Consider the following 9,985-nt stretch of genomic DNA (forward strand, 5'->3'; position numbering starts at 1 on the left):
CTTCCAATTTTACATGTACATATCTTTAATGCATTTCAGAAACAGTACATGCGCAGTGTGCTCTTGCTGCACTTTCCTTTCCTTTTGTTCACATGATTTTTCCCCTTTAGGTAAGCCATGTGCAAGAGCAACAGTGCACATGAAAATTCTCTCTCTCTCTCTCTTAATCAGCCTGCTATTGCTATCTAATTGCATATTTAAAGCCCTTTCTGGTTTGTTAGGGAGAAAAAGTAAGGAAGAACTCTGGTGCCTATCTGTTATTTATTTATTTATTTATTAAATTTTTATACTTCCCAATAGCCGAAGTTCTCTGGGCGGTTCACAAAAATTAAAACCATAATAAAACAAATAATAATAATAATAAAATCTTCTACGATATGAGCAGTAGCAAGTCAGAAACGGCTTTGAATAGGGAACTAGAAGAGCAATAGCAGTTCCATCATGTTTTACACGAGACACCATGCACAATTAAACCACTTTTCCCCACATCCCCAAAACAGTCTTAGGTGGTGTTGCATTTTGAATAGGGAACAATGTGAACCAGTATCCGACATATTATGGAGACTAACAGTTCAAAATCGTTCCATTAATTAACAGGAATGCTGATGCAAGTGTACTTTAATGTACATAATCTGTTGGCACATGGCTTAGCCAAATGAAAAACAAATGAAAGGAATGACAAGAGCAAACTGTGCACACAGAGTGGTCTTTACTGGTTCTAAAAATCCAATCCAGAAGAGAGCAAATGTGCTGGAGCCAATTCACAAGCAAGAGAAAGTACACTGCAATGTCTAAATCTAAGGTGGATGGGTAATTCAGAAGCATCCCTAGTACTGTCTACTGATCAAGATCTCCATGGCACACCATCATCCTGGCCAATATGGACAGTGCAGCTCTGCAAATAGTTCAACAACATTGCTAGCCCATAAGAATGTATAATATCCTGCCTGCACACACATGCCTGTCATTACATACAACTGGATTGTAAACTCAGAGCAGGGACTGTGTTCTTTTAACTGATCTATTACCCTCTCTGGGGGCTCTTCTGGTTGAAGAGTGGATTATAAATGCTTTGAATGAATGAATGCTGATCTCAGTCATTTGCGGCATATCAACACCACGAAAGAAACAAGCCATATCTTTCCCCATTTATAAAGCTGCTCCATCTGATTCTGGATGCCAGGAGGAAAGTCTTACTCCACATAAGATGCCAGGGTTTGCGTAATACTGATTTGCCGCATCTCACAACTTTGATAGCAATTACTGAATTTTGAAAGCTTTTCCCTTTCTGGCCATAAAATCCCAAGTGATCTAATTCAATGCGTGTGCCACCTAAGGCCCAGGTCATCAATGGGAGCTTTGTTCCAACTGAGCATAACAAGCACAGGGGGAGGCGGAGAGGATTCCTATCGGGGCCATGGCAGGGCAAGTGTCCTATCCCAAGGGCCTGATCCAGCTTGGAACTCTCCACACCAGCTATTATTAAAAGCATAGATGAAAAATCCTCAGGCCTAGGGACCAAATCCAGCTCTCCTTGGGTCCCAGTCTGGCCCTCTGAGATTCCCTGGTTGTCTAAACCTTCTTTCCCATATCACCTATTCTTTGGTGCTTTCCCAACTTTTAGGCAGTTTATTTCCACATTCTAAAAGGTTGAAATCTCTCTTCTAAGGCTTAGTTACTGGCAGTAAGAGGTTTAAACTCAAATATGCTGGCAATTTATTTATTTAAATTTTGTCATCTTTTGCCCTGCCCCCCACCACCTGAACATGCCATCCAACAGCTTCTTCAAAATGGAATTTTGGGTCTAGCCCTTGGGTTGAAAGAGATTCCACACACCCCTGTTTAAAAGAAAAACAACTACAGTATGACAAACTTAACATCTAGTTTGGCCCTTACTGTCAACGTGGCTTTCTAAGTTGCAAGATGTTGCATGTTTCAAGCAACTCATTTAAAAAATGCTCAGAGATTTCAGATCAACCAATTTCCCCCTAAAAGCTATTTGCTGACTTCATTTCCAGAATGCAATTATCTGTCAATATGTCAGTGTGTCATTTCTCAGTTAAAATCTATCCCCAAGTTTCAAAGGGCATTGAAGATCCATAGACAATAGTGCCATTAGCCTTCCCATATATTAGTTTTCTCTATTAAAATAGAGGATATTTTCTACCACAAAAGAGCCTATTCACCTTAATTTATTAATGTTTGCAAAGCCAATTGAGAGCCAGAGACATAAATCGCTGTTGAAATGCAGTCTTATCCTCTTAATTTTAAGATATGATTTGTATATAAAAATACAGTTCAGAAATTCAGACCATTGAAATGTGCAGATTCGTCTGTAAATAATCGCATTTCTAAAATAAAAGGTTTTTTCTTTTTCCCATAGCTGTCCCTTTGATCTGGAAATTTAGCTTCCAGGGCTTCTGTTAGACTTGGTCCATTTTGCCAGCTCACAACTCCTATTATACCCAAGAATGCTTCCATTGTTTTGATGTTTTACAAAAGAGAAAAGCTTAATTTTACAAGACTTGCCTCCACTTATAAACACTATATTTGTCTAAGCACAGAAGTCGGCACACTCTGGAATGTAAACCACAAGTCACTAACAGTGCAAACCTATCCATGCCTACTCAAAAGTAAGCCCCATTGACTTCAATAAGGCTTACTCCCAGGAAACTGGGTATAATTAAAGGCCAAGTGCTCTTGTTCCTTATGTACAAAATGAAGAACTCTTCCTAGCTGAAGGAATAATAACTAATCACACAATCCTCCATCAGAAAGTTTTCCTCTGCAAGTTCCATTGATTTGAATGGAGGCTGCCCAGGATTACACTTGTGAACAGCTCCCCGTCAAATCAATGATTACCCTAGATAAGATTTCAGTGATTATGCCCAAAGAGTGCAAGGTCTAGGCTGAAATCCTAATCACAACTTTCCTGGGTGTAAGCCTCATTGAACTCAATGAGTCTAAACCATGCATAGGATCGCTCTGCTAATTTTTTTATGTACAATTATTTCATTATTTTGTGAGCATCCTTTTTTAAATGAGTGGAGACATATTTTAATTGGTCAGGTTTAGAGTTAAGCACATACTTGTTTACGTTTTGAGGCTACTTTGATACTGATGGGTCCCTATAACAAAGAATAAAGAATATTTTAAAGTCCATTCCTCATTGCTAGAAGAGGCTTTTGTTTGTTAAACTGGAAACGTATATGTTGATGTTTTGGAGAAAGGCAAGTTTGTTTCAAAATGATGGGGTAATTGGCTAAAAAGTATATGACTAATAAAACTAGAAAATGGGTCATAGACTTAGCACTATCACTTAATTCATTACCATTTAGGACGTGGGTGAGACACCTTTTTTGGCACTAGGCTCCAGGCAATCCTTTTTATTTATTTATTTATTTATTTATTTATTGCATTTTTATACCTCTCAATAGCTGGAGCTCTCTGGGTGGTTCACAAAAATTTAAACCATGAGGAACATGATAAAACAACCAATAATCTAAAAACCCAAATATTGTATTGGTTCCAGACAAGCACATGCCAGCAGTGGCCAGGACTGCCCTCATTACTGGCATGCTTGAAGTGTTTGTGTGCACACATGCACCATTCATTCATTTGCACACTCCAACCACATGGAAAAGCAGCAAACTACCCATGGGGGGAGAGAGTGATCTTCCCCTTCCATGGGAAGTATCCTGCTTTTCCCTGCTGTGTGGTGACAAAGGGAGCTTCTTTCTCACCATAAAGCAGAGAAAAAGATCTGTCCTTGCCTGAGGAGAATAGGCAAGGCCTATAGAGGAGGGGTTGGTGAGCCAGATAGAGAACCCCTATGGGCAGTATCTGGCCCATGGGCTGGAGGTTCCCCATGCCTGATTAGAATATTATGAGATTTCTAGTATTACCAAACTATCCCTCTCTCTAAAAGGGATCTTTCGTGGTTGAATGTTTATCACTTCAGAAGTAAAACAGAGCCACACTCCATACTTGAGGTATGTATTCTCTATATATGCAAAAGTTTATAATTTAAAGTGGGGGGGGGGGGGGAGGAACACAGACATCTCAGAAAGGCCCTAAACATCTGAGGCCCTTGCCTCTCCTAGGCTAGTAGAGGCAAAATGGAGACAGGTTGTTAGGAGTGTTGTGGGGTGGATCAGGAAAGACTTGGATCCCTTCCACTACTTAAAATGGGAGAAAAATTGTTCAAATAAAAAAAAAATCTGCAACTGACAGGAAAACACTGCTCTTCCCTCCCTTCTGCTTTGCTTGTGCCAGTCTAGCGGGGCTTTTGATGAGAACAGTTCTTCAACCTATGGATCTCCCAATCACAGCTAATAGGATTGCTTGCAACTCGATTGTCTAGAGAGAGAACTTCCAAATGCACATTGAACCCCAACTGCAGGAACTTACATCTTTGCTGCTACTACTTGTATGTGTATGTGAGCGTGTGTGTGGTGGATATGGTGCTGCCCAATCACAACTATGCTAAAATCCTGGGTTTCTCCATTGCTTTCTATGGGTAACAATCACTTCCACCTTAGAGAAAACAAAGGTTCTAAAAGAACAAAGTCCGACAGATTATGTGAGTTTAGCAATTAAGTCTACCAATTATTTAAGAGAGCACCTTCTCCCTTACCAGCCTGCTCAGTCACTGAGGTCATCAGATGAGCCACTTCTGGTTGGTTTCACATGGACCTGCAGTTGATTTGGAGTACCGCCTTCAGTTTACTGGCTCCTTCTCTGTGGAACTCCCTGCCTATTGGTGTCTGGTAGGCACAAACATTGTTTTGCTTTTGGCACCTGCTGAAGTCATTTTATTTATGTATGTATTAATTCATTTATTGAAATAAGCCTTTCCTAATTGACCAGCCACATTTTTATTGGCTTTACTTGATTTCAAATATTTTAAATTCTCTATTTAGATTGTTTTCCTTTTTAAAGTTAACCAATATATAAATCCTGTAAATAAATAAGTCTATGATTGAGGACAGTTGAACCTGATACATCTGAAGAAAAACAAGCAATAGAGGGAATTGGCCAGCTTCAGCATATAAAAGATTGCAGTATTTACTCCCAGAATGGGGGATGCACTTCACGAGGTTTTTTAAAAATCTCTGCTCTATGGTTCCCCCATCCCACCTCAAGCTATATCACATTGCTCAGATTCTGGACTAGCAGGGGGCCATAATCCTAATCCCTTTAGCATTTTATAGCACAGCAAGGAAAAGCTTCAGGAAGGCAGGAAACCAATAAACAACCACAAAGCTCCAGTTCTTAGCAGAAAAAGAGCAGATCTAAAATAGCCCCAACCCTATACATTTGTTGAGGAGCAAGTACCACCAAGTTCAATGGGGCTTACTCTCAAGTACACATTAGGATCACAGACTTGTATCCTTTTCTCCATTTCAAATTAAGCTTTTAAAACTTGATTCTGTTCTGACTTTTATACTGTTCTCCTCTCTCATCTCACACTATTGCCCCGCTCGTGCTCTTCGCTCCTCTGATGCCATGTTTCTCGCCTGCCCAAGGGTCTCTACTTCCCTTGCTCGGCTTCGTCCATTTTCTTCTGCTGCCCCTTACGCCTGGAACGCTCTTCCAGAACATTTGAGAACTACAAGTTGTTCTGACTTTATACTGTTAGTTTTACCCTACCCAGTGCCTGTTTACCCTACCCTGTGCCTGTTTGCATTCTCTTCCCCTCCTTATTGTTTTATTATGATTTTATTAGAATGTAAGCCTATGCGGCAGGGTCCTCATATTTACTGTTTTACTCTGTACAGCACCATGTACATTGATGGTGCTATATAAATAATAATAATAATAATAATAATGTTAGTTCTACTCTACCCTGTGCCTGTTTGGTGCATTCTCTTCCCCTCCTTATTGTTTTATTATGATTTTATTAGAATTTAAGCCTATACGGCAGGGTCTTGCTATTTTATTGTTTTACTCTGTACAGCACCATGTACATTGATGGCGCTATATAAATAAATAATAATAATAATAATTGCCTACTCTGAATTCGAGGCTCAGTGTGGGGAAGATGGCCCATGGATCCTGATCTCCCTCAAGGGCCAAGCCTTAGACAGAGGGAAGTCATCCTGCTTTGTTCTGTGACCCCTCCTGTTGAGTTCATCCTCACACTATGTGGTTTAGCTAATAACTTTTCCTTCCTCTGTAACTCAGCATTCCCTTTCCTTCAGCATTACTGCTCCTTCCATTTCTCTCCTACTCAGCACACCAACTCAGAACTAAGTTGTTTTGAGTTTGGGAAGGTAAAGGTTACATCCCACCCATTCTGCAAAGAAGCTACATTATAGATGGATTTGTCCATGGAGCGAGAGTGAAGGACTAAACCCCACACACAGCCAAAGGCTGGGGGTGGGGTGGAGAAGAGCTGCAAAGAGTGTTCCCCACTCCACAGCCTCCTGTCCACAGCCTCCTGCCCCGCCTTTCAAATACAAGCTCAGTTCTATTGCCCAAACAGAAAATCTGCAGAACTCACACTGATAGCCCATGCGACCAATGGAAAGGGGGGGCGCTTGACACGGAGTGACCAATCAGGTGACAGAAAGTAGGATGGCCACACTCCATCCTTAACTCTTTCCATGCCTGCCAAGGCTTGTGAGAGCGTGAAACAGGAGCAGAGATCTGTTGCCTAGCAGATGTTTGACAAAAGGTCCTAGCTGAGTCAATGGACTCTCCCCACCTCTTTTCCAGGATCGCCGCCCCAGCTGATCATTTCGTATCAATGAACGTCAAAGATTCCAGCTTAAATTGGAAACGGAAACAGCGCTTTCCAGCTTGAAATTGAATTATTTCACTTTCTAAAGGTTTTTTTTTTAAAAAAAACGAAGAAAGTTACGGTGTAATTCTAAACACGTTTACTCAGAAGTAAATCTCGCTCCGAACAGCCCTTTCTCTCACGTTCAAGTGATTCGAGAAGCCCCATTTAACTTAATGGGACTTGTCAAGTAAACAAGTATTTGAATTCGAACTTGATCACGCCAAAGTCCATTTTGAGGAGCAAGAAAATCCATTTAGCCATCCCCTGTTCCCATACGCATTTTAATAAACGGGCCACTTCCTCCGATGAGATGAAGTTAAAACGTTTGCACGCTGAAAGGAATTAGCGCCCTGAAATCAGCCCGCCTCAGAAAGACTTGGAGGAATTTGGAGGGAGGAAACAGCTAAAAATTTTTTTTAAAAAAAATCCCTTGGCTATCTACCTCAAAGAGAAACTCAATAGCGATAACACTTAAAATAAAAATTGTAACACTTTCCAGAGGGTAGCCATGTTAGTGTATTGCAGCAAAAACAACAAAGTCCTGGGGCATTTTAAAGACTAACAAAATCATTTTGGCATGAGCTTTCGTGGATTTCATCAGATGCATAGAGTATTATGGAGAGCTTCAGGTTTCTATAGCTATTAACAGCACGGCTACTGACGAGAGTAGAAGCCGAAACGCATAGTTTAATTTTTAATATATTTTAAATACTTTTTAAGTTTTACCTTAAGACTGACTGCATCCATAGTGGATCCAGAGCCTCCTCGTTACTTTGCGGTTGTGCGCTTTGCATCTACGCCTATAGGTATCAATGCATATACTCACGCGCGCGCACACACAATACACGCGGGGGGGGGGGGTTGAGGAGGAATTATGAACAGTGAGGTCAGAAGGAAATTCAATGCAGAAAGAACTGATGGTGACCATCATTATTAACAGCAGCCGCTGACAGGCGTTCTGACCCAAGGGCGGCGGCAAAAGTTATCCTTTTAGCCCCGCTGCTTCTACACTCCCCACTCCATTCCAGTGACCGTGTCTGTGTCCTATACATCTTCGCAAGTGCGTGTGCGCGCGCGTGTCAAACGAGGATAACCATTCGCGCGGCTCATAAAAGCGCAAGCCCTACGCAGGGCTTACTCGGAAGCAAACCCTACACGCCCTACCAGTTAATTTGAGTTTTGGATTGCAACTGAAAGCGCACTCCTTCGCAATTCGAGCGAAAGCTACAATCCAGAGCACGCTTACTTTGGAGTAAGCCTCATTGAAGTCAGCAGGACTTACTTCCGAGTAGACTTGCGGGGTATTCCCCTGTGGACGTGTTAAGCGTTTCAAAGCGCTATCGGACTTTTTTAGGGGGAGGGGAGGCGTTATCCCCGAGCGCGCCCCTCTCTCGGCGCTGGGAAAAGTTTCTCCAGCCTCCTTCCTTCCCTCCCCCAACTCAACTCTCGCGCCCCTCCCCACCTCCTTCAGAACTCCCCTCCCACCACCTCTCCAGAGGGCGGGGCCACAGCCAGCCCCACCTCCTCACCCCCCTCTGACCCCGGAAGCGCGATACCTCTCTCATCTTCTGTCAGCCTCCCGCGCCAGTTCAACACTTTAACGTAGAAGAGCCGCCACCCTCCCCGCAGGCGATCCTCTCATTGGCTCTTGGCCCCGCCCACCCGCTCCGCTCCAGCCCTCCATTCGCCGGCCGCCATGCCACTCCCCAATAAACCCGCTTCTACAGAGAGCTCTATCCCCCGCCTCCTCTCCATTCCGCCTGTATTTGCTGTCTTCCCATTGGAGTAGCTCCAGCCCTTGAGAAAAATAAATCTCCGCTATGTCCCCGGTGTATTGGTTTTGATGTTTGTCAATCAAGCATCACCGATGCTTGTCATTGGAGAATATCCGTACGATTAAGGTTGACCTTCTTAATAACTCGTGTTTTATTTGCCCGGGCTAACTGCCAGAGTGACCCAGTCTTCCCAATGATTGGATATAAGTGATCCTCTTCGCTCTGCCTAGCAGGCTAGGTTGCGAGCCCTCCGCCCCCTCCCCTTTTCTACGCATTTCTATTTCTCCCTTTATTTATTTATTTCCTTCATAAACTTAAATGACCTCGGAGAGGAGGGAGAAGAGAGACTCCGATGACCAATTGCAGAGAGAGCAGGGGAGGAATCGAAAGGGGCACCGACCAATGGTAATGGACTATGGGCTAAATAATTAGCAATTTGCCAGCCAATCAGCTTTTGCAGCTCCCGGCACCAGCGGGTGGCGGCGACGGGCGTTAATCACTGTCTGGGCTTGGCGAGGAACTGGGTTATACCATTCTCAGATAAAGGTGGGGGGAGAGAGCAAGAGCAGCAGGCTCTTCCATTCCCAAATTATGGAAGAGTGCATGATTTAAAAACTAGCAAAAAGTGGAGGCAGCAGTTATCGGGGAGAAACGATGAAGCAGTTTAGCTAAAAGGTTTTTTTTTTTCCTCCGCCCCGCCTTTGTTTTGGTGCCTGGGTTGCTTAAGTTTTGTCACAGTATCCAAAAGCAGACAGCAGCAATTCTGAGCGCTGTTACTCAGGAGTAACTTCAATTGAACAGGCACAGGATTGGTCTACAAATGTATTATTATTTGGCATTATCAGTAATTTTGCAACTTTCTCTTCCCCACCCCTTTCAAATCCTCAGGGCGGGAAGAGAACCCCATGAAGTTTAGTAATTTGTAATAAACACTCGCAGGAATTAAAACAGGTGATAATAGCTCATTTTGTGATGGATCTTGCACACGGCTGTAATAATGCATGCGTATTATCTGTGTATATGCATCTGCGAGAGCAACCCATTTGGGTGTGCAGCTGTTCAAGATGTTTAAAAAGATATCTGTTGCTTCTAACAATAGACCCTTGGAATTTAATTGCTCTATAGACAAATATAGCTAAATACCAAATTCAATAAATCAGACTTATGGTTACTCAAATGGGGCACAAAACATGGATGCCACTTATTATAAACTACTGACCTACTTTATTTTATGTACAGCGCTTTGTGATAAAGCACTATCTTAAATAATAATAATAATAAATTTTATAAAAATAAAAACCTCCCCAGAAACCATTTTGAACTGGGAAAACCGTTTTCCTATTGATTTTTAAACTGTGAAGATACTCTAGCACTGGACATGACAGCCCCAAAGCAAACAAATACCCCACTTGCTTTGCTACAG

General features: G+C 42.4%; 1 protein-coding gene across 2 annotated transcripts in view; it reads right to left on the reverse strand.

Moving 5' to 3' along the window:
- The window catches only part of ZBTB20 (zinc finger and BTB domain containing 20), a 584,371-nt gene extending 575,985 nt beyond the window's left edge, over nt 1-8,386 (reverse strand). The window contains exon 1 of one of the 2 annotated variants that reach the window (XM_063126937.1): nt 8,344-8,386. The gene's annotated coding sequence lies outside the window, so the exon portion shown is untranslated. The remainder of the gene's footprint in view (nt 1-8,343) is intronic. The other variant, XM_063126938.1, reaches the window with a different exon arrangement.
- Nucleotides 8,387-9,985: the final 1,599 nt, after the last annotated feature.

Source organism: Elgaria multicarinata, chromosome 5 (genome assembly GCF_023053635.1).
Source record: "Elgaria multicarinata webbii isolate HBS135686 ecotype San Diego chromosome 5, rElgMul1.1.pri, whole genome shotgun sequence".
Classification (NCBI taxonomy): domain Eukaryota; kingdom Metazoa; phylum Chordata; class Lepidosauria; order Squamata; family Anguidae; genus Elgaria; species Elgaria multicarinata.